General features: G+C 35.4%; 1 pseudogene; it reads right to left on the bottom strand.

Moving 5' to 3' along the window:
• Positions 1 to 324: 324 nt before the first annotated feature.
• Positions 325 to 26,790, bottom strand: LOC137236353 (protein retinal degeneration B-like; annotated as a pseudogene).
• Positions 26,791 to 26,796: the final 6 nt, after the last annotated feature.

Genomic DNA, 26,796 nt, shown 5'->3' on the forward strand with positions numbered 1-26,796 from the left:
AAAAAAGTTTGGTGTGATAAAAAAAAGTTTACTTTGACTTAAAAAAAAGTTTAATTTGAATCGAAAAAGGTTAATTTGGTTTAAAAAAGTTTCATTTGCTCCGTGTCATTTAATTTGAAAATTCTGTATCGTTTAAGAATCAACACTCAACCAAACAAAGTCAGCGATTTGTTTGTGATCAAACCGACAAAATCGTTTAAATTAAATAGATCTAAAATAGTTGTTTAATATTTATAGTATATACATATATGTATGTACAACTAAATACTTAGTATTAATACGTATACTGTTGACGACCTTACAACAAATAAAACAATGGACACACTAAACTATATGCACATCCACATACCTTCTGCGCCGTAGATTCGAAGCTTGCCCAGGTAAATTGAAGCAACCACGCGGAATTACCATGCGTGCATTGCCTTTGGCAGGACGTGAGCCGCCCATTACCTGTAAACCAGCCAAATGGGCAGCATAGCCATCGCTTAGCACCGTAGCATTCGATTGCAATTTTTTACTAACCTAAAATGTGTATTAAAAAAAGGAAAAAAATCTATTATTTTGTATCACACTTTCACGCATACCAACTTACTTTGCCTACAATAAATATTTGATCTGGACGCAAACCCACATTCGTATAGACCGTTATATCTTTGCTGCTACCATATGCGGCGACTATAGAGATTCCATGATTTTGAACTAAATTATTTAAATAAGCGGTCTTGTGACCCAATGGATCTGTCAATAGCCCATCGGCGAATGAAATAAGACCATGTGGAAAATTGTGTTGACTTAACCATGAGACTACTCGCTGTTGTTGCATATCTGGACGTCCTGTAATGTAGATCAGCAAATATCCCAACTCTTGCCAATGCCGACATACATCAATTGCACCAGCACGTACTTTTGGATCACGCCCCGTCACCGACATCGATGCCGTAAAGGAACCATCAATACTAAATACCACGCATTCGGTCATTGGTGGTACAATGGCCAAATAACAATCGATTGATGCATGAACACCGCGTACAATTATTTTCACTGGATAAATACCATAGCCCAATGCAACTCGATCGGGTATGCTATATGAGATACGTCCCGTTTTATCAGTCAATTCGGTGGCAAGGAATGTCCATTCGCCAGCTGGTAGATCTTTCATTAAATGTTTATTGACTTTTTCGCCATGCAAAGTGATCATATCGAGTGGGCGGTACATAAAACGGGCATTCAAACATTGTTCACGTCCCTCTAACACAATGACATCGTTGGCTCGATGATTGGCAGCAACGTTTTTCAGCTTGACGGAAGTACGCTTTTTCATCCATTTCTCACGTGGCTGACTCGGATGGAAGGTGACGGTGTCTTTGTCATCAGCAGATCCGACAAATGGAATGCCATCGAATTTGCCAATCTGGAAATAGCGGAATTTTGTTGTAATTCATAAACTTTTTTTATGGAAAAAATTAGAATTTGTTTAGAAGATTTAATAATTCTCTTTATTTTTAAGCTCTTAGGAACCAATTTATCTATTGTTGGCCTCGTGAGGTGACACGATTTGACTTATATTTTTTCAGGGTCAATGAAGAAAATTATCAATATTTGTGACTTTCTGTACTACGAAAAAGTGTCAACGTCAGACATTGAACAGTGGCCTTCAAGGCTAGCATTTAAAAAGGATCATAATCATTTCAAAAATTCGCTTGGGAACAGTTCAAAGCAAAAAGGTTGAAGAAACTAAGAATGTCTCCTCCGTTCTCAATATATGAGATGAAAGGTGGATCCCGGATTAAACAATAGAAATATATAAATAAAATCTGAAAACTGATCTTATGTTAAAGCCTTGAAACTTTAGTTGAGGGTGGGAACAGTAGATAGATGACAAATGGGGACAGATACGTTTTATGAACTCGTTTAAGAACAGATATAAATAGGAAAGCTTGTACGAAGTACAGTGATAGAATTTTGTTTTTTTTAAGTACTCTATAAATTTATCATGACCCGTAGTTTTTATCCAAGGACTACGAAACTGCATAGGTTGAGAGGGCATTAATGGGAACTATTCACCTAACCACTAGAACAAGTTAATATTGTGAATTATATTATTATTCTCCAATTAGCGGAGGAAGTGATGAAACGACTACTCTTTCTCCTCATCCCGACAACTTCTGCAGATGGAACGCTGTGAGCATATGCTCTTGTATGAAAATCGGTGAATTAGTGCAATATGTTAATCATAATAAAAAATTTCACGCCTTTCACAAACATTGTCATAAGAACCTCAATACCGGACAATCATTTCGGTTAGGTGCGATCAAGTTTGTTGGCCTAGAACTGTATTCTGCGGTTTTCCTCAAAAGATAACTTAATGATGGTCGCTTGTGACTGTCGACCTCGTTTATATCCATTTCGGAATATCGAGATACTCTATGAACGCCAGCCCAGCTCGACCCCTCCTTGCAAGATATCGCGAGTGCAAGCAAAAATCGTTACATTGACCTCTAAGATTTTATTGTTTTGGAGCAGGGTAGCTGCTGCTTCGAGTACGACGAAGCCCATGATCTCCTTTCATTCCTCGCCCGAAGTATATCTTATATTTTGTATAAGTCAACCACTTCGGTAATAAAGTCCCTGTTATATGTTAGGCCAGATTTGACTCCGTTTAACGCCAAATTGTCATGTCAGCTAATATCTTATTTATACATTCTGGATTCTGTTAGATTCTGTTAGTCTCAAGAAGTTGGAGGAAGAAATTTTGATTTTTCTAATGAACGGGCGACGCTGCAGATCAGCTGTTTTCCCTGGTCCGCTGAACTGATAATCAGTTCTTACGGTGCATCTCACTAGCGAGTCAGCTTTGTAGGTGTACGAGTCAGCTAGAGTCATGTCTGTGGGACTAATACTAAAATATTTTCACTTACACATCGAAACTGACTCTTGAATCTGATTCACTGTGTGTAGACCCTATTAGAAGTATTTTTTTTTTCGAGATATCATCGGTTTATATTCTTTCACATGTTCTCGAGGTTGTTGAACTCTACGGTACATAGGTTTTTTTCTCTAAACCTCAAGCTCTCACCAAAATAAAAAACACCTAATCAAATTTTTTTCTTTAAAATAACCAATACTCACCTGTCCAAAATGAATGCAATCACATCGGCGCTTTCCCAATAACTGGCATGGAACAAATGCGGCAAAGCGTGAGCTGGAAAATTACTCAAACCTTCCGGGCAATATAAAGCGTAATCTAAACGTTTTGTGCCCCACCATTTCATTTGGACTGCAGATATAATGTATATATGTAATTTATATGATTAATAAGTCTAATTTTACAAATATCAATATTGGATGTAAATTAGGTTTTTAAGCAACATTTTCAAAATTATTTTTGTCTGATAAACATATCACATAAAATTCTAAGGCAAAAAGAAATGCATTACCAATTTTGAGACTTAAGCCAAAGAAGCTAACTACTTTGCTCTTATATTGAAGGATATTGCGAACTCATTTCGAGTTTTCGAAACTTGTGTTAGCTTTTGTTCTTTCATTTTCGAAAAAGGCTTCTTGGACTTATTTTCACTAAAACAATCTGATAGGAAAAATGTCGCCAAAAGAAACTGGTCCATTCTAATGTAATTATGTTATAGTTATTTTCCAAGTGTGAGTTGCTTTGCAGTGCTACAAGGCTTTATAAGAGTAACGTGTTATGTTTAGGGAAACTTTCTCTCTAAAACTTATGCTCAAGCTTTCTAAATTAACTAGCAACTTACGTGAGTGGATTGTACTTAGCGATATAATTTCAATTAGACCAGATATAGTACTTTGCATGGAAGCATCCGATAAACGTCTGCCATTAAATGTATTGTTGGCATCGTTAAAATGCTGTGGGTGAGACTGAATGACCTCCACTGTAAAAAAAGGTAAATAAATATATTGAAAAATTTTCTATTAATTAGAAACTCACATAAATGATAAGGCTGCCCATTGCCTAATGGATACTTAGCATAGCGTGGAACATTTACTGGTGCCAACATGGAAAACCTGGCGCTGAGCAATGGCTCCAGACGGGAAGCAATTGGATCGGTATATTGGAATAAATTGTACACTTGATTACAGTTTGGTCGGACCATGGCTGTGCGAAAGATACACAACTCATTAATATAAGTGGCAAAACTTTACAAACTTCAAGCGCAACTTACCCGCTTTAGCATCGTGCAACTTGCGCGATGCCAACACAATGGAAAGCGGTGAGCCAAACATAAAAAAATCACCCACTTCAAACTCCAGCTTATTACCACGCGAATCACTCGATGAGGAGCGTCGACGACGTGGCGATGGCGCAACCAATAAACGTTTCGCATCCAAATCTGAATCGACAAAACGTTCATCGTCATCTGTGCGCGATGAACGGCTACCGCCACCAAAATCATCAGCACCACCACCATCAGAGGAATTACCGCGGCACAACGCTTCATAAGCCAACAGCGGACCCATAGAATCACCCAGCATTACCACTTGACCGGCGAAACCGTGACTCTCTTCAGATTTCATAAATTCATGATAAACAATATTTGCTGCTGTCACTGTCTTATTAACGATATCTTGAAATTCTGGTGATGCCACCGATAGCAACGGTATTGCGCCAATAGGTACATCGGCTATATTTGGTATATCGGCTGCCGATGGCGAAGCATCAAATGAGTATGGACTAAGGCTGTTGTTGTTGTTGTTGTAGCGATTAGGTTACTCCCCGAAGGCTTTGGGGAGTGTTATCGATGTGATGGTCCTTTGTCGGATACAGATCCGATACGCTCCGGTAGCACAGCACCATTAAGGTGCTGGCCCGACCATCTCGGGAACGATTTATATGGCCGCAATAAACCTTCAGGCCATCCCTCCCTTCCCACCCCCAAGTTCCATGAGGAGCTTGGGGTCGCCAGAGCCTCGTCTGTTAGTGAAACGGGATTCGCCGCTCGAAGGTGAGGTTGACAATTGGGTTGGAGAAGCTATATATTGCGCTACACAACCCTTTGAAACCCCGGACTAAGGCTAGAGAGTATTCCTAATGCATCGGTACAAATGGAAGGACATGGAACCATTTTTATTGTGACATGACTCAGCAAACTTGGATAATGTTGACGCATAACCCCCTCGAAAGCGCCGCGAAATGTGGTAATGTCTGACTTCTTGGCGGTCAGCTCACTGATGGCGTCTGAAATGAACAAAAAAAACAAAAAAAAAAAACATTATTAGCTTCATTTTGTAAGCATTTACTTCTCACGTCTTACCTAAAACGCTGCCCGCATGTACAACGAGTATGAGTATAGTGGTGCAACAAGATGGTGCACCTGGCGAACCTAGCGGTGAAGTTTCATGTGCACGATCTATGCTAGCCGAGGAACGAAGTTGACGCTTATTGCCACGTTCGGAAGCAACGCGCATAAGGAAGTCCTGATTGAAAATGCCATCTTTTTCACTATCTTTGTAAGCCACGCCACTTGTTGGAGGTGGGCTGTCATCACCTTCGCCGAGTAGCTCAAGCGAACTCCATTTGGCAAGTGAGTTTGTCTCATTGGTATCTAAAGCAAAAACGAAAAACAGTGAGTTATAAGGATATGCAGGTATGCAAGCAACTATTGTTAGAACCAAGGAAAATCGTGATTTGCAACTGCGATTTGAAAGTCGCAGCGATTTGCATTATTTTTGGTGACCCGAACATTGATAGAAAAATAATATTGTGATGACTAGTAGAATCACTAAGTGATACTCACTTCACTAGGCGGTTATTAAATAAAGGCACAACAAAAATAAAGCAAGCTGCCACTCTTGGTACGTAAACAAATTAATCATCATTTACGCACGTTCATACAAGGCAATGAAGAGATATTACGCGCACACACTTGTGGTCATAAGTAGAAGTAGTGCTGACATACACACGCATATGAATATGAGAAACGCCTAAACTGCAAATATACAAGTATATCGCTGGTAACCAAGCAAGTGATTCTAGAAGGCGAAACGTCTAGGCTTTAGTAGAAATATGCGAATGAAGCAAAGGAGAGTATAAAAGCAGCGCAAGCTGAGTAGTCTGTAACAGTTTGATTTAAGCACGCTATTAGTTGCGAAGTGAAGTGGTACTAAGGATTTTTCTGATTTTCTACCTCTCTTGCGTTAAAACAAATGAAGGACAACTAAAAAAGTAAATTTTTCCCATTTAGTTGATCAATTAAGATAAGTTTCCATCTACTTTCAAACAAAACTAACAAATGTTTAAATTTATATAAATCAAAATGTGTGAGTACCTCAAATGTACTTAATTTCGTGGAAAAAATTGTCCAATGTACCTAATTCCGTGGTAAAACGTCCCTAATTTCGTGGTATTTAGTTAAAATATAATTTTATGGAAAAAGATAGTTATAATTGATTTAAAGGGCAAATTCCTAAAGATACACAAATTCATTTACTGAAATTCATATTTAGAAATTTTTTTGTTTTTTTGTTGTTATTGTTTTTATAAAAGAAAGAGTTTCAATACCAAAATAAACAGGTAAAAAAAAAATTAGTTTAATGTACGTACTTTTCAAACAACAAACAACAAACTTCTGGACTCAATCAGTCTATGTGAGGTCCTCATGGACCGGCCAGTTCAACCTACCTACGTACTTTTCAAAAGCTTTTTATTTTTGTATATGTATGTAATAGAAATAGGCGGCAATGACCAAAATTTGCTTTAGTGCAAGTCAAAGGACTCCACTATTCCACAAGCCCTAGAAAATTATAGAACTTAAAATTGAAAAAATTTTTGTGTAAATATCACGTTAAGATAAAAAACTTACAATTTATGTGTATAAATATGTAATTATTATTTACATAATGCACAGTTGTCATTAATAAATAAATTAAATTCAAGTCAAAATTTAAAAGGTTTAGATACCCTTCTGTTTAGGTATACTTGTCAAATTAGACTTTGATCCATAAGTAGAAAAAACCAACAGTTATCATAAACATAATAAATAAGCGAATGAAATGTCATCAGTGTCCTCTTTCCTGTTTACAGTTCGGCTTCTGTTTTGCATTATTCGCAAGCTTTCCAGTGTCAATCTGACTTTTCCTCGTTTTTCTTTGTCTAAGATTTTCCCATTGTTTATGTCAGCTATGTGGCCAGTGGCTGTTGTATGTTGCGATAGTGCTGTGCTGTTTTTGTTGTTTTTAATGTCTGCAGCATGTTCTTTTAATCTTATACTGTTTTCACACAGACGGCTTATTGAATAATAAAGGCAGTTTTCTACATTAAGACGCTTATTGGGCTCAATCTTCCCTACAAAATTCGAATCTATTATTATTTCATTAGTAGCTAATCGAATGCCTAATGAAGTCAAAAGCACAATGCAACTCTGTTGGCAGCGTTCCGCTTCCGTTTCCGCTTCTTAGTTTTCAAAGCAAATTTCTTTGTCTGCATGGCGGAACGATACAAGGTGGCCGCATCGAACAACTGATTATAACCTTTTTTATTTGATTTGATACATCAACTACCGGCGCAGTACGATTTTGACATTTGTCCATCGAATTTACAAGTACATGGAATTTTGTTTGTTTGTAGGTATGTCACCATGCTCCCACCTTGTATCGTTCCGCCATGATTGTCTGTCTCATCCTTCATACTAATCGAGCACTTACTTCTGTGTGAAAGCAAAAAATTTACGATTTCATTAGCAGGTGAAATGAGATCATTAAGTTTCTGTGTGAAAACAGTATTACGCCTAGTGTACGTTTTGTTGTTCCTATGTATGTTTTATTGCATGTTTGGTTTTCTGTTCCCTTGCATTGGATTTCGTAAACTACATTGTTTTGTTGTGACGTTGGAATCGGGGTTTTTGTTTTGGTGTAGATACTTGACAGGGTTATGTTAGATTTATATGCCAAACATACGTTGTTGTTGCTTTTGATTAAGCTTTTGTTAAAATTGTCTGTTAGCCTAGGTATGTATGTTACACTATAAAATTGTTTAGGTCTGGCATCGGTATTTTCTGTAGTGTTGTTGATTTTTGTGTGTTTAATCTGGGCCCGAATTACGTATTCCGTGAACCGAACACTCGTCTCTTAAAAGTACTTATTTGGTATTACGAGATACGTGAACGAATAGCTGCTATCAAAATTCCGTATTATGTGTTCAGTGAACGTACACAACAAATTGTAAAAATATAAAATAAGTAAAAGTATTTATAATTATATATTTTAGATAGATCGCGAAATCTGAAAACGGAAGCTGACAAATTTGCCTTTGAGATTAGCACAAGTTGTTTTATTATTTTAATGGTGAATGTGTCATGCTGCCGTATAGAACTGGACTAAAATTCCATTCGTGCTCCATTAACGATTTCGGACAATATTACTTTATTGAATTCATTAGGTTTAAGTAAATTAAAATTGGTCCGAGCAAAAACTAGAAGCATCAGTAAAATGAAAACTTTAGTTTTGGCAACTAGGAGGAACTCTCTTCCACCTCTTTTTCATATCTATTATTAATTGTGCACTCATCACTAGAAATACCTGTGTTAATTTCTTTGTAAGCACTTCTTTCCCCTGTTTTCCTTTTAAAAGTTGCTTAGGAATTTATTCCACAATGTAAATAAATAATTTTTCTTATTTACAATTAGAATATCATATTTAACTGTCAAAATATCTATTACAAATCACCATTCAATCTATTATTGCCTGTCATAAATTACGATACGTTACTGAACGTACCTCATAATACCAATATTGCCATTCGTACGATCAGTCACGTAATCTTTATTCGTTCGATTGCCGTTTCGATCACGGAATATGTAATTCGAGCCCTGTTCCATTTCCTGTTTTATTAGATTTTGTATGAGTGTGTGAGGGTAATTATTTTGTATTAATATATTAGTGATTTTTTTCAAATTTTTATCCCAGAATTTTTGGTGGGAAATTTTCAGCACTTTATATATGAGGTTTTTTGCGGTATTCAATTTATATTTAGAGGGTTGGGCTGAAAGATAATTAATTAAACACCCAGATGAAGTGGGTTTGGTATACCAATCTAGCACAAGTTTATTGTCCATTTTGAAGATACGTGTGTCTAGAAAGGGGGATACTGCCATTATTTTCAACTTACACCGTGAATTGAGTTTGTTGTGGTACTTGTTGAGGGTATGTAGGATTTGATCTAAGTCCCTTCTCTTCACGATAGCAAATATATCATCCACGTATTTACATAATAATTTTATATTTATATTTGACCTTTCTTTAAGTTCTGCCATAGCGTCATTTAATAGGTCACCAATACCAAGTCGGCTATAGTAGGAGAGAATTGGTTTCCCATCGGTATTCCATAGGTTTGAGCGTAAAGCCTATCGTCCCACAGGAAATAATTATTATCTTTTAAACAAAAGTTCAGTAATTCCAGAAATTGTTTTTTTGTGATGGAGTTTCTTCTGGAGATCTCATCCCATTTTTTCATTATTATCTTGATCGCGAGCATCGTAGGTATATTAGTAAACAATGATACTACATCAAACGACACCAGTATGTCGTCGTCGGAAAGATTTATATTGTTGATTTTTTCTTTGAATTCAAAGGCATTTTTTATATTGAGTTCATCAGATATTAAATCTTTGAGGATATATCCAACATATCTAGATAATCTGTAACATGGTACATTTATGGACGATACCATTGGACGGAATGGATGACCAGGTTTGTGTATTTTAGGCAAGCCATACATTCTGGGGGCATTAGCAGTTGAGCACATAAGCTGTTGTTTTTCTTTTAAGGTAATGGCTTTGTTTTTGTATAAGTCTTCTACTAGTCAATTGTTTTTCCTTTGGAGTTCATTAGTAGGATCATTCCTAAGTGTTTTATATGTGTTTTTGTCGTCTATTATTTTCCTAATTTTTTCGGTATATTCTTCTTTGTATAGTACCACGGTTTTGTTTCCTTTGTCGGCGTCAGTTATAATAATATTTTTGTGTGCATTCAAAAATAATTTGGTTTTTTTAAATGTTTCCAAAATAAACTTTTCTTTGGATTTATGCTTATTACCTCGTTTGAATTGTTTTATTTTTATTTTTTTGTTGTTATTTTCTTTTTAATGTACGTTCTGTTCAAAAACTTTTTATTTTTTTGTTGTTATTTTCTTTTTGATTTTTTGTTTGTTTTGTATTTTTTCATTAAATCTAAGATTTCTTAGAACTTTAGACATTATTGATATGAAATAAGTAACATTAAATGAAAAAGGTTTAAAACAAAAATAAACAATAAAAAAAATTTATTCAATTGATGTAACTTGTTATTTTTCTAAAAATTACTTTTATTTATTATTACTAAAATTTTTATACTCAGTTAAGCAGAGCTCACAGAGTATATTAAGTTTGATTGGATAACGGTTGGTTGTACATATATAAAGGAATCGAGATATATATAGACTTCCATATATCAAAATAATCAGGATCGAAAAAAATTTGATTGAACCATGTCCGTCCGTCCGTTAACACGATAACTTGAGTAAATTTTGAGGTATCTTGATGAAATTTGGTATGTAGGTTCCTGAGCGCTCATCTCAGATCGCTATTTAAAATGAACGATATCGGACTACCACGCCCACTTTTTCGATATCGAAAATTTCGAAAAACCGAAAAAGTGCGATAATTCATTACAAAAGACAGATAAAGCGACGAAACTTGGTAGGTGAGTTGACCTTATGACGCAGAATAGAAAATTAGTAAAATTTTGGACAATGGGCGTGGCACCGCCCACTTTTAAAAGAAGTTAATTTAAAACTTTTGCAAGCTGTAATTTTGCAGTCGTTGAAGATATCATGACGAAATTTGGCAGGAATGTTACTGCTATTACTGTATGTACGCTTAATAAAAATTAGCACAATCGGAGAAGCACCACGCCCACTTTTAAAAAAAAATTTTTTTTTAAGTAAAATTTTAACAAAAAATTTAATATCTTTACAGTATATAAGTAAATTATGTCAACATTCAACGCCAGTAATGATATGGTGCAACAAAATACAAAAATAAAAGAAAATTTCTAAATGGGCGTGGCTCCGCCCTTTTTCATTTAATTTCTCTAGGATACTTTTAACGCCATAAGTCGAACAAAAATTAACCAATCCAATTTGGTAGGGGCATAGATTTTATGACGTTAACTGTTTTCTGTGAAAATGGGCGAAATCGGTTAATGCCACGCCTAGTTTTTATACACAGTCGTCCGTCTGTCCTTCTGCATGGCCATTAACACGATAACTTGAGCAAAAATCGACATATCTTTAATGAACTTAGTTCACGTGCTTACTTGAACTCACTTTATCTCGGTATGAAAAATGAACGCAATCCGACTATGACCACGCCCACTATTTCGATATCGAAAATTACGAAAAATTAAAAAAATGCCATAATTCTATACCAAATACGAAAAAAGGGATGAAACATGGTAAGGTAATTGGATTGTTTTATTGACGCGAAATATAACTTTAGAAAAAACCTTATAAAATGGTTGTGACACCTACCATATTAAGTAGAAGAAAATGAAAAAGTTCTGCAGGGCGAAATAAAAAACCCTTAAAATCTTGGCAGGTACTACATATATAAATAAATTAGCGGTATCCAACAGATGATGTTCTGGGTCACCCTGGTCCACATTTTGGTCGATATCTGGAAAACTCCTTCACATATACAACTACCACCACTCCCTTTTAAAAGTCTCATTAATACCTTTAATTTGATACCCATATCGTACAAACTCATTCTAGAGTCACCCCTGGTCCACCTTTATGGCGATATGTCGAAAAGGCGAACACCTATAGAACTAAGGCCCACTCCCTTTTAAAATACTCATTAACACCATTCGTTTGATGCCCATATTGTACAAACAAATTCTAGGGTCACCCCTGGTCCACCTTTGTGGCGATATCTCGAAACGGCGTCCACCTATGGAACTAAGGATTACTCCCTTTTAAAATACTCATTAACACCGTTCATTTGATTCCCATATCGTACAAACGCATTCTAGAGTCAACCCTGATCCACCTTTATGGCTATATCCCTAAATGGCGTCCACCTATAAAACTATGGCCCACTCCCTCATTAAATACTCTTTAATGCCTTTCATTTGATACACATGTCATACAAACACATTCCAGGGTTTCCCTCGGTTCATTTTGCTACATGGTTATTTTCCCTTATGTTGTCACCATAGCTCTCAACTGAGTATGTAATGTTCGGTTACACCCGAACTTAACCTTCCTTACTTGTTTTTTTTATTTTTGTTTTTTATTTTTTTCATTAGTGACACCATTAAGCGCTTCTGTCAAATCTTCTTTTGTGTAACGAGCTTTTGTCATTTTTTCTATAAAATTAAGTTATTAAACCAATAATCAGCGAATAGAGATCGAATTAAGTTTGAGGCAGTTTTCTTAAATTTATTTGAAAAAATACGCGCATAAATAACTCCACTCCAAAAATGCGTGCTTTCCTGCTGAAATATAAATGGGCAGTATACCACGAAATTAGGGGCATGCACAAAATTTGGTGTACGTAAATTCGTGGTATCGCTTTAAACGGTAATTCGAGGTTTATATTCAAAATTTTTTTTTTTCTATTATCAATATTCATTCAAAACTATAGTAAAGAAGTTGAAATCTTGATACCTTTTTTTTAAATTAAATGAAAAATTATTGAATAAACAAAAGTTCCATAACGCCATTATTTCGTTAAAATGTTGTGCTTCGCAGAGCTTTTTGATTAAAATATTAACGAATAGATTAATAAAAGTGTGCCACGAAATTAAATTAAAATCTTCCTCGGGGGTTTATTTAATATTTCATTTCATTTCATTTCATTTATTTAAATAAAAAAAATGTAAGGCGCGATAACCTCCGAAGAGATCTAAGGCCGAGCTTCTCTTCCAATTTGCGTCGTGCTCCTCTTGATTTTCCCTACAAATTGGCCGGACGGGACCTACATGCTTTATGCCGACTCCGAACGGCATCTGAAAGGCAGATGAATTTTCACTGAGAGCTTTTCATGGCAGAAATACACCCGGAGCGCTTGCCAAACACTGCCGAGGGGCGACTCCGCTTAGAAAAATTTTCTTCTAATTGAAAAATCTTATTTCTAAAATTTTGATGTTGCTTTGCCCGGGGTTTGAACCCAGGGCATATGGTGTGGTAGGCGGAGCACGCTACCATCACACTACGGTGATCGCCATTTCATTTATTTATTACGGCAAAAAAGCCTAATTCATAAATTAAATTATATTACAATTTACTATCTTATTGCTAAGGTTTTACAATATTCATAAAGTTTTGCTTTAAAAGCTACGATTTCATTACAACTTTTTATATCTATAGGCAGTTCATTGAAACTTTTTAGACCTTTATAAAAAATATTTTGCAGATCTATTTCAGTTCTAAATAAAGGCAGTTTGAAATTGTGTTTATTCCTTGTATTAATGTTATGTGTTTGCTTAACTAATACTACGTTTTTACTTAGATATTCAGGTACATTTTCACTTTTAATATTAAATATAAACTTCATAGCGTGAAAAAAAATCTTTTGCTTGACACTTAACCAGTTCAAACTTCTCAGCATATCAGCCGTACGATTATCTCTAGGTTTTTTAAGAATAAATCTCATACATCTGTTTTGCATCTTTTGAAGTTTATCTATTTCTTTGTCTGGCACAATGAATAGAATAGATGGGCAGTTTACAAAGTGCGGTTCTATAATGGACTTATATATAATTATTTTGTACTTTTTTTGAATATATTTGGATGTTCTCTGCATAACCCCAATTTTTTTCGCAACTTTCTGGACTGTGTAGTTTATATTTTCTTCAAACTTGAGTTTGTTATCAATTATAATTCCCAAATATTTTATACTGTCAACTTTTTGTATGCTTTCATCATTTATTTTTAAACCAATTATATCCTCATTAACGTTCCTCCATGTTATTATCATAAATTTCGTTTTATTTATATTCAGTTTCAGTCTATTTCCGCACAACCATTTATACAGGTTATTCAAAATTAAAATACTTAAAAAAATAGAGTTTCTTATAAAATGTTAAAGAAAATATGAAAAACATAAAGTATTATATTACCCTACATCACAAAAAAGTATGTCCCTAATTCCGTGGGTTAGAAATATAAAAAAAAAAAGTAAAAAAAAAATTATTGGAATGAGTTTTGCAGTAATAGAAATTTTTAAGAAATGTTCACTAAATATCAAAAAATTATCATCATAAAAAAATTTACCGATAAAATTTTTACAGGCTTAAGAAAATACACTATACCTTAACACTTTTCTTAAGAGGCCTCCTTACAATAGGCTTATTTTCCGAACTTCCAACTATATATTGCTTGATATTTAATATTAGGTTTAATATTAAAAATTAGTAAAATATCAATTATTATACCGTAAAAACGAATTTTTATTATGAAATTTTCAGTTTAAAGAAACACTCCCCCAATTCTTTGATTGGAAGAAAAAATCGAAATGCCCCGAAATAACGTACTACCACGAAATTAGGGACACTTACCTTATAATTTGAAGTATAAGTACTCTAAAGACCATTTTGCATTATTGAATATTGGAGTTATTTATTCAACAGTTTAGCGATTCGAACGTTAGCAGTAGGTTTGGAATAAGCGGAATTTCTCTAACTTCGTTACAATATAATGTAAATCACAATCACAATTTTTGTCTCAGCAAAGAAATTAGCTGCGACATCGTGAGTCAAGGCATTTGTGATTTGGTCAGCGATTACTACTGATATTGTCACACCGACAGAAAGATCAAACTAAATCGCAGGGATATATTCAAAGAAATCACCGTGACTGAGCTAGATTTCGTTCGGAAGCATGTTTATTACAAAACGGCTCTGATCAGAGAAGTCCTTATCTGCGAAATATTAGGCAATGAGATTGTGATTGCAATAGCTACTGCTAGTTAGTTGCAGCACAAATCATACATACATTGACTCACACTATCGCAGATAATTTATCATATGAAAGAATCTGTAATTGGTCGATGTTTCTGATTATTGATAAGTGTGATTGTGAGTGTGAGATGCGTCAGTTACGGTAATTCTTCTGAACCTGTAACTCCAATTCGCTGTGCTCTTTTAGATGCTCTGATGAAGTCACAATTACAGACGTAATTTCCATCTCCTTAAGAAACTATGTTTTCGGTATATAAAGTACTTACCAACGCAGTCGAAGAACTCTTCGTCAGAGTTCGACTTAGTATCCACCTCTAAACGTTCCATACGCCAATTTGCAACCTGAAATTTTTGAATAATTAGTTATTTTGCTGGGAGCAATACTTTTGTAAAAGACTATAACAACGAGGTGGTTCGGTTTACAAAGTGAGTAGGCGTTTTCAAACAGCGAAATGAAAATGGCGCCATCTATGTGTTACATTTAACAAGATTTAAACTTCTGTGTGGAAAGTTCTTTTCACTCTAGAACCGATCACACCAAACGTTCGCTTTAGTTTTGTTGTAAAACTAGAAAACTTCTATAAGAAAGAAACCCAATTAAACAATAAAAATAAAAAAAGGCATACGATTTTGCGTTCAGATATTACATTTAGTAAAACAAAGAAACTTACGCGTTTGTGGTGTGTACTCTTAGCATGCGGCTATTAATAAATTTTTTTAATTAGTGTTTTCGTTTAAATTTAAAAAAATAGTGTTAACAAGAAGAAATACAAATGCAAGTTTTGCAAAGTAATGGAAAATTGAATGCCTTGAAGGGTGAAGGAGGTCGCAAAGTAAGCATCCTTTTAAAATTAGATACTAATTTAATTGGACCTCAGTCGAGAGAATGCATAATTTAAGAGGTAAGATTTGCCCTCGTATTAAAACCCTGAGTTTGTAGAAGGAATACATATTAAGTTAGATTTTAAAATTTTTCTTTCGTTACTTCCAATTTCGCCCGAGCATAGATGGAAGGAACGAAAGACACCTCGGCTATCTTAATCGCTTCAATTACTTGCTTACTTAATTGGCGCTTAACCGCTTAAACCGTTATGGCCGTCCTACAAAGCGCACCAGTCGCCCCTTCGCTATGCCTAATGGCACCAATTGGTCACACCAAGGGAGTTTAAATCGTTTTCCGGAGTGGTGGCCGCCCACTTCCTCTGCTTCCATTGGCGGGTTCCGATAAAAATACTTTCTTAGCCGGCGCGTCATCTCTCATTCGCATAGCATGGCCTAGCCAGCGTATCCGCTGCGTTTCAATTCGATAGATTATGTTTATGACTGCGTAAAGCTCGTACAGCTCATCGTTAAATCTTTTTCGGTACTCGCCATCGCCAACGCGTAGAGGTACCTAAATTTTTCGAAGAACTTTTCTCTTTATCTCTTCAGCTGATGTTGTCATGGTACATGCTTCTGCACCATATAGCAAGAGGGGACGGATAATTGACTTGTAGAGCATCATTTTTGTTTGCCGAGAGAGCACTTTACATGTCAATTGCCTACCTAGTCCAAAGTAGCATTTATTGGCATGAGTGATTCTTTGCTGGATTTCAGAGCTGATATAATTGTTAGTGTTAATGCTAGTTCCAAAATAAACAAATTCTTTTACTATTTCGAAATTATGGCTCCAACAGCCGGAGCGATGTGTTCAATGTGCCCTTGCGAGCAAAGTTGCAACAAAGTTCAAATATCACTTATGGTTGCCGTCACGGCATATCTCCTTAGGAGGTGTAGATACTCATAACTTAAGAAAATGCTTACTTCGATGAAAAGTTTAAAGACACAGCAACAAGAACTTGGTAGACAGGGTACCGCCTCCCAGACGCATATTGAGTAAAATTTGTGAGAAGTTCTGTGAGATATCGGAGTTGTTCAGTGTACCAGTGCGGACTTTCAGGTATGCCTCAGTTCGTCATTTGAGCCCAATCTCCACCTAAGCAGAGAAGGACCTCAACATGCCTCAAGCGGTCCGGGTTGCATTAGGTTGAGTTGTAGATACCCCGGTAGGGGAAGCATGCGGGGTTTGATACCACATGCGATTACGGTGATAAAAGTTATAGCAATATAAAAATATAATCTTGAATGAAACCTATGTCGAACTTGGTTGTCAAGACCGAAATATTTTTGCCAATTTTTTTTTTTTTTGTGTTTGTGTTAGGCTAATTATTGACCACTTTGTTGCTTTAGTGCACTAAAACGGCTCGACGTTATCTAGTTCTGACCATCCGCATAGCTAGCGGAGTTCTGTACTCTCTACTGCCCCCTATGATCACTTCAGTTGCGCGCAGAGAAATTTATGTGACAACTTCTTGGAATACTGATATTGACTCAGATCATCCTTACTTTAGTTTGATCCAGCCACAAACGAGATTAGGCACTTTTAGACTACACTTACGGATGATCTCAGAATTTTGGTAAGACTCTTGGCTTTCGCTTAGACTTTAAGTTCTCTTACAGTATAGATATTATCACATTAAGTGCATTCTTAATCGGCTCAAACTCCGTTTGGAAGAAGAAAAATTAGCCGTTTTTTTTTCACACGCGTATACGTTTACGTTTGCACGTAAAAAAAAATGCTTATCCTCGCTTAGATAATGCTTAGGAGACCCATCTAGCGACAGTGGTTAAATAACTAGCTACAGCACAGGGTGTACCGAAAAGCGGAGACACAACCCTTTGATGGCCATAGGGGAGAACATATAGCTGAATCAGTTGCGATGAACTGTGGACACGCATAGAATACATAGAATTGTTGTAGAGGGTGAAAAATAGACAAATATTTCAGTTACATCTGAGTATAATGCGTATTGAAATTAAGTAGGATAAATTTTATGCGCAGCAATTTCAGAGGTGTATTTAAAGTTTAACGCTTAGCAATCCATATAAAGTTTAAGCGTAAACGTCTATAGATGTAAAAAAAAACACTGCTACTATCTCTAGTTCTAACTCCTTGCAAAAATCCTCTACAAACCTTCCCAGCCAACGTCGATTTTTCTGTAAGCCAGCTAACTTGTCCACTGCCACAGATTAGTCCAACTCCCCAGTCCTCATACAAGAAAATTAATGAGCAACTGACACATGGGGCAGTTTTCGGCATATAATAGTTTGTCCTATCTGGGACGGAATCTAATTCGGTAAGAATGGTAGTGTGGCCGAAGTTACAAATTCCCTACAACGTATCCCGAAACTTGATCAAAGACCGGGCCACAGTCGACTCGTGTGTAATGTTTAGCGTGCCACCAAAGCCAAGGTAGGTGTTGCTCTAATAGCGCCGTTTATAAAAACCAGCGATATCCGTCCAGTGCGCTCCACTACAGCAGCATCTCATAGAGCATAATTGACTTAACTTCTATCTCATAAAGCAGAACTTGTCAGAGTCCTCACATCTAATAGCTTCTTTGCAGCAGTAGCCTTGACCATGGTTGTCCTCTTGGTTTTCAACCCTCAGACGAAGAGTAGTTCTCGTTGACCTGTCCTTACTTACAATATGCCTGCTATTTTGTCAACAGCAACCCTTTCTATTTCGCATACGTAATGAGAGCACAATGTGCTACGGAATGCCGACCCCTGATGTAGAGATAAATGAAATGGTGGAGGGCTTTTGGAAGATATGACGAGAGTTTGATTTTTTAGAAGTCCTCCTAAGTGATACGCTCCAACCGGCTTTTGAATCGACGGTGCCTTTGGTCATGTTCCCAGTTTAAAAAAATTAGTGCAAATGATGATCATCAAGCGGAACCCTTGTTTGATGGCTTATTATTTAAAAAAAGCTTCTTAATGTCAGTGGGTCCTCGTGTGTAGACGACAATTCCTGACACTTTTCTAGGAAGACAAATCCCCTTATTACATTGGTTTTGCTATTGATTAGTGATACACATGAGGCAATTAGTAAATCTAAGGCCTTGATCTTGTGTAGGAACACGAACACTATCATAGATCGTGTATTTTTAGTATGTGTAGATCTCCATTTATGTTATTTTGCTCGATAGCTACTATCATCTCTTCTGGACTACTGTTCGGTAGGTACTAAAAATGTTCCCATCCATAATTCTCATAGCTCTATATCATATTTCCTCAGCCCTCAAGATATTAAACGACCTTGCCGTTTAAAGCACAAAACGAAAAGTCAGCTAGGCATAAAAGACATTCATGTAAACACAAACGAGATTCGTACTTCGTGTATAATTACAAATTATTTTAACAGTTATGTCATAAATTACACACTTTAGGCAAGCATTTTTTTAGTGAAACACTCCAATGATTTTAAATATTCATGATCAAATATTTACCTGCAAATCGAAACTATGCGCCGAGCCAGCTGGCGAATGTAGCGTACCCTTAGAACCGAATTTGGACTTCGTTAATTGTATGCTTTGCGAACGTGAACGTGCGCTCACTTTTTGTCCAGCGTTTTCTTCATCCTCATCTGAAGTGCCGTCAGCACTTGGCGGCTCTTGGGTGACAATCGGTGGTGTTGCGCCACTCGATTTTCTACGTTCACTGCCTGTACTGCTTGTTATTGGTCTGCCATGCAGATCAGCAATGCTGTCGGCTAAAGTTTGTAAATAAATAAAATATTAAGAAGTAAGGACGGGATTGTCTTCGGCTGTGCCGAAGGCTTCATACCTTTCATGAATGGAGTTGAGCAATAATCTTATCCCATTTGTAATATCCGAATAATCGACTGTATAAGATATGTACCCTGCAAAAATTGTTGGATTACGTGTTCCATTTTCTTCATGTTGGAGTAGTCTAACAATACTCCTTTGCAATGCTTTTGTGGACCACCATCAGCCGATCATTGCTCGTTTTTTAACGACCGTGATCACAACACGATGACGATCGAACAGAGTTGCCAAAAGTAATATATTGCATACAAATAACTGATAATAAAATTTTACTATGGCAACTTTGATAAAATGCAACAGCCCACTGGTTTTATGTGTACATACTATAGTATAGAGAAATATTTAGTTTCTTTATTCACGCAAATGCTAAATAACATAAGAATATTCGTAGTATAAAATATAAAAGTTTTATTGCCCCTCTTCATTTACTTTCATTTTAAATTAAATTCACTCCGATAATTCTTTCCGACAACACAATTCCTCTTTAGTACTTTGGCATATGATCCTCTGTGGGTGCTCCATGGAGTACTACAGTGAAAGTACTTTGGAAAGTACTCTCACGTATGTACTCTATGGAATACTCACAAACAAAGCGAGTGTGGGATCACCTATTCCTCTCCTAGGACATCGCAATGTTAATTGGAGCACATTTATTGTATGAATAGAGATTAGTTTTGGAGCACTCCTATACTCCCAAAGGAGTATTCCTTACACTATTTATGGAGTACTCGCGTTTTCTTAAGGGTACTACAATTATATCGAACATACTTATGAGATATTTTCGATAAATATAAAATAAACACGTAAACCGAACATTACATACCCAACTGTGCCCTTGAAACGCTGTTGTTGTTTGCTTTGTGCGGTTAATAGTGTTATAAGGCTGCGAAATGGTACATATGCATATTAGGGTGGGTCGATTTGTATGGACAAAAGTTGACCGATATCGGACCATCGATTTTTCGATAGGATTTGGGCTCAAGAAAAAAAGTTCCCCTGCGCATACCCAAAAAAATAATTTTCGAGCCTGCGAAATTTCATTTTTTTTCAACTTTGATTTTTAAGGTTTTTTTCATGACCTACTAAAAGATTTTCATTTGATTGTAAAATTTTCATGTATACCATGTCCGACCCAAAAATGTCCGCTAAAAACGTTGGCGATAACAGTTTTTTGAAAAAAAAAAATATTTATATATGTATATATTAGGGCGCGTCGATTTAAAAATCGCCCATTGCTCTGTGAAAATCGTATTCTAGGGATCAAAATAAGAAACTTTGCCGAAGGAACCATACCTCTAAAACGAATTCTGATGTCCCGGAGAGGCTAACACTCATGAACTTGAGCGTGTAAAAATCCAGTTTAAAAGTTGTAGGTAGTTATGAAAAAAATGTTTATGCCAAACTTCTTTCGGATTTGGAGATTTTAGTTCGACTTATAGCATTGATTTTGATTATCTTCACTCAGTCTTTATAATTTGGCAAGGGTAATGTCTGTGCCAAATATCAATGTAATGTCTATACCGTAAGGCATGTTAAAGTTACAAATTTTCTTCTTCTAAATATGGGTGGTGCCATGCCCATATTTCCAAATTTTTTTAATTTTTCTAAATTTTCGATATCGTCAATGCCAACCCATTTGGGTTCAGATAAGCCCGTATACCGAATTTGGTTTAGATATCTCATCTAATTGCTCTAGTCATCGTGTTAGCAGACGGACAGACGGACGAACGGACATGGCTTTCAACTTTGTCAGTTAAACTACGCTTAAACTTATTCTGCAGTTTTTCAGTCTACTCTAACTGAAGTTTAAGCTGAGCTTAAGCGGTCGATCTGGCGGGGTTAAATACTAGTTAACTTATCCGTGATTTGCGTTCGTTCGAAATGGCGTCGAATATACCCAACAAGCATAGAGCGAAAAATGCTATTACTTAAGTTGAAATAAAATAATTTAAAAAAATTTTTAGTTAAACGGTTTTATTGAAAACAAAACTTACATGAAGTAATAATAATACGAAAAGCTAGAAAATAATTAGGTAGGTCCTAGGTACTAGTCATCACACTCCTTATCCATCTAGGGCGTTGATCAGACAATTAAATAAAAGCGTTGGGCGCGTGAAATTTCTAAAAATGTGAGGTGTAGCATAACCTGATTAAGGTTCAGTTGGTCTTACTTATGAATATCAATAGAAATTTTTCGAGTCCAACGCTTTTATATAATTGTCTGATCAACGCCCTAGATTGATGAGGAGTGTGGTGACTAGTACCTAGGACCTACCTATTTATTTTCTAGCTTTTAGTATTATTATTACTTCATGTACGTATTGTTTTCAATAAAACCGTTTAACTTAAAATTTCTTTTTTTAATTATATTATTTTAAATTTTTTAGTCTTTATTTAATTGCCTATTATTTCTCATTCTATTTAGTTCATTTAGTGACTCATTATTACAAGGACTCTTTCCTGGCAATTTGTTACAATCTAAGTCCTCAATACATAATCCTTCCAAAGACTTTGCTCGACTCTACGTGGCGCTTGTCCCTCCTCCAACTCCAAAATATTTTGATGTCAATTCTTCCGGACTCTATGTAATATTTGTTCCAAATATGAGCCAAATCGGACATCATAGATCTCTTTCTATTCATGTATGTATTACGTGTTCCACATATGAGCCAAATCGGACCACAAATACAATTTTTGTGAATATCTCGATCTTTGCACCACCTAGCGGCGATTTTTTTCTTATTATTGCATTGTCATGGGGTTGTGAACTATATTCCAAGTTTCAAGCTTGTAGCTAATAGGGAAGTTACTTAAATTTCAATTACAAAATTCGTGCCAGCCAGCCAACCATGCATCCAACCAGCCTGTCAAGTCAAGCTAAATAAAACCGTTTAAAAAACTTTGTAGCCTTCTTGCTATACAAGGAAATATTTTTTGGACACCTGTGCCCATATGCGTGGAAGGGTTAAAAGTACGGTGATATTGTACACGTATCACTTAACCTATGTGAACTTAATACAGTAGGCACTCCCAAACATAAGAGATAAGATATCTTCTCGCACAAAAACATTGTTTTTTTGAGAAAAAAAAAAAAAAAAAATTAGAACCACTTTGTTTTTAGGATGATTCTAATTTCTGAAAAATTCTAATTCTTGTACGTGGTTTTATTTGTATAAAACCTTAAAAATTAAGTCAATTTGCACTGAAAAACTACAACGAAATCTTGTCTTATTCACTTTTATTTATAAAAACGATAAAATATAAGATAACAATCCAGTAAAATACATATCACATGTTTTTTTTTATTAAATATACACATATGTATATATACGCTGAATCAAAACAAGATCCAAAAAACAAATACTCCAATTACAATAAATATAGTTTTTCATTAAAAATACATAAAAGATCGATAGAAAAGGTCAGAAATGAAACAAAAACTTCATAACTAATATTCAGCAGTGTGAAATGTTTTTTGTTAGCCGCATGATAGGTATTAGCTGATTGCAGACGGCGTCACATCAAATTCTAGGGCTAACCGCTTCCCTTGAACACCTGTGTCAAGCTTTTCCAAGATCTTAACTTTGGTTTCCAAGGACAAAATATTTTTCTTACATTTATATGGCATTTCAACGAATTACTTTTAAACAAACAATACCAAAATTCGTGCACGCGCATCGAATTTCACACAAAAACTAACAAAAAGCTGTACAGAACCGTGACGAAAATCTAACGACTACCGAGCGTATGAATAAATTGGATTCCCCTTTTTATAATTATTTTGCAACAAAAAAGAAAATACGCTCAGAAATTAGAATTTTCGATTCTAATTTCAGATCGTGTAACGTATTGAAAAGGTTGATTTTAATTTCTCGGCATTCTAATTACTAAAGGTTCTGATTTATGAGCGACTACTGTATCACAATTCAACTGTACAAATATAGAAACGAACAATTAAATACAACTAAAATTTCCTTTGAAAAAGAATAGCCAAATATTTATGCGCTAATTTCATTTCGCTGGAATAAACATAACAACATTGACTTTGCTGTTTTGGTAGAACAAAAGCTGTTTGTTTAACTGTTTTAGAATTTGCTTTACTCTTGACGCATTAAACGTAAAAAATAATAAAAAAATAAAAAATTAATTAATGCTTGGCGCAATTTATCACAGAGAAAATTTAGGTCGAACTTCTCTTCGAATTTGCGTCTTGCTCCCTTTTAATTTTCCCTACAAATTAGCGGGCTACATGTTTTATTTTCATACTAGAAATACGCTTGGAGTGTACGCCAAATGACTGCCGAGCATCGGCCGCGCTTAGACAAACTTTTTCCAATTGAAAAACTTGTTTTGAATTTCTGATGTTGCTTTGACCGAAACTTGAATTCAGGACCTTCGGTGTGGTATGCGAAGCACGCTCCTACCACACCACGACGGCCGCTTTTTATCAATAAATAATTAGAGATTGTGGCAGGCACACGGTTAAAATTTTGAGCCTAAATCTGAAGCATTTTGGACATATGAAAAAACCAAATTTTGTTTAAAATATAGATTATACCGGTCTTCTTTTACACAGTTACAAAATCGACAACATGGGTTCTTATTATTCTTATTTAATTTGAGAAATATGCTATCTCAAAACAACTGCTTCCAGCTTTAAGTAACTTCGACTATGAGTATGATTTATTTTCGCAAACTTCCCCACTCTAATATCGTACTAGAAGGAGCATTTAGAATTTATCTTCGGTTCGGAACCAACGAAATAGTACCACCTAGTACAAATAGTAACAACTAAGCTGCCAGTTTTACTCTAGCTTGGAACTACGGAAATAGTTCAAATAAACCAACTAGTTCAAAAGTGGAAATATTTATACAGTTCGGAACTATAAAAAAGTTAATACAACTCGAACCAACTAGGACATCACCATGTTAAATACGCCAGTTGGAAGTATGTAAAAGATATAGAGGGCGAAATAGTAGAGGTTCCGAATATACTAGAAACGCACAAGTTTTGAACTAGAGATGTTTCCTACAGTGTTGCTCTACCTACTGTGTTAGAAATCATTTCATAACACCTTATGTGTATAACAAAATTTTTTGAAAAAGATTCGATAATTTGCAGGACTATTCACAAATAAATTTTGTGTTTGTTTGAATTATCAGACTCGAATTTAAACTGTTATGATTATTTTAAAACCAAACGTTTCTATTCCAGTTTATATTTTTAGATTTTTGAAACATTTTGCTTTTGTTTCAAACCCAGAAGTGACTACAAGTTTTGTATTTTTTGAAACTTTTTTGATTTTGTTTTAAAACAATTCTTAAATTTTAAACTTAGTGTCTAAACAAGTTTTAAATTGAAATTGAATAAAATTAAAAGACAAATGTTTCAAAAAGTGTTTGAACCGATAAAGGGTTAAAAATTTAGCCGCAGATTTCTAACCGTGCACCCGAAAATTTCATCGAGCTTCACCGCTGTATATAAATAGCGCCCACAAAACTTTTCTTGCTATAGTTACTTTATACTTCTTAACAAGCAGCGAAAAAAAAAAATCAGAAATGAACTTAAGCAATTTCGCGATTCTGGTTGTAGTGCTTATCTATCTGTTGACCCATATAAATTCAAAAACTGACGATCGGCGTTATTTGGTAGCATTACTTAATAGGGAAGAATATCATTGCGCTGGGTCATTAGTGACTATGCAAATAGTGATCACAGCTGCGATATGCCTGAAAGATGTAAAAAGAAATGTAATGAAGGTTGCAGCTAATATAACTAATGCATACTACTTCCACGGACCACATCGCAAAGTGGAGAAAGTATTTTATCAAAATAATTTAAAACGCAGAAACAGCGATACAGATATAGCTGGAATTAAACTGAAGGAAGCCTTTGAAAATAATGATGGAGTGAAGCCAATACCACTTTGCGAAAAGCAACTTTCGGTGGGCAAAAATATCCAAATTAGCGAATGGAATCCTCTACTATATAAATACTACCGAGAGCGTTATAAACTCGTAAAACATAACGATACTATAGTAGAACCACAGAAATGTGTGGATTACGCCAAAGGAAAAAATATGTATTGTGTTCAAGCTGCCTGTGGAGTGTGTATTGCAGATTCTGGAGCACCGGGCATCGTCAATGGACAGCTTTGTGCGGTGGGATTATTTACGATTTATGGGAAGTACGGAAATTTTAAACTTTATGTAAATGCAGCTGATCCAGAAGTTCTGGGTTTCATAAAAGAATTGATGGATAATGAAAAATCTGGAAGAAAAAAACTGGATGTTGGTTTTTTTTTAAATAAATTATAAATTATAATTATATAATAAATGCAGATTTAACTTTTTAAGTTTGTCATACGATTTGATTTAATAAAAAAAATAACTAACTTAACTCATTTGTATTTAAAGAAGCTAATTTAACTACACGGTTAAAAGCTTGAGCTTAAATCTTTAACTTTTTTGCACACCAAAGAAAATTTGGTTTAAAATTTAGATGGCACTTATTTTCGTGAAGAAAAAATTACAAAAATCTTCTTGTCTGCACAATTGCTTGTGGGGGATATATGCTATATATACAACCGATCTCATCCAATTTTGCAGACAACAATGTGTGCAATATACGAAAGTATATGGTGAAATTTGAAGCTTCAGTCTGATAAATCGAGGAAGATATGACAGAAATTCTCTTTTCTGAAAAATCGGTTGTATGGGGGATATATGCTATAGTGGTCCGATCCGGCCGGTTCCGACAAATGTCTAATCGGACACCTAAATATACCCGCTAACCAAGATATCTCAAAAATTGAGCGACTAGTGTGCATACAAACAGACAGATAGACAGACGGACATGGCTAAATTAACTCAGCTCTTCATCCTGATCATTTCGTTATATTTATTGGTGGGTCTATCTATTTTCCTTTAAGGACTTACAATTTTGATATTTGTGACAAAGTTAATATACCATTTTATTTTTATGAAAAGTATAAAACTGGTTAACTTACTTGTCACGATTTCATTTTCACTCACCATCTTCAGCATCGCTTTCGCTACCCTCAGCACCACACATTTTCTTTGCTATTGCTTGCTGTGTCTGATGCTCAATCTCGCGTAAATCGTCAATTGTTAGGCCATACCTTTCGTCTTGCCA

Source organism: Eurosta solidaginis, unplaced genomic scaffold, assembly GCF_040869045.1.
Source record: "Eurosta solidaginis isolate ZX-2024a unplaced genomic scaffold, ASM4086904v1 ctg00001936.1, whole genome shotgun sequence".
In the NCBI taxonomy this organism is placed as follows: Eukaryota; Metazoa; Arthropoda; class Insecta; order Diptera; family Tephritidae; genus Eurosta; species Eurosta solidaginis.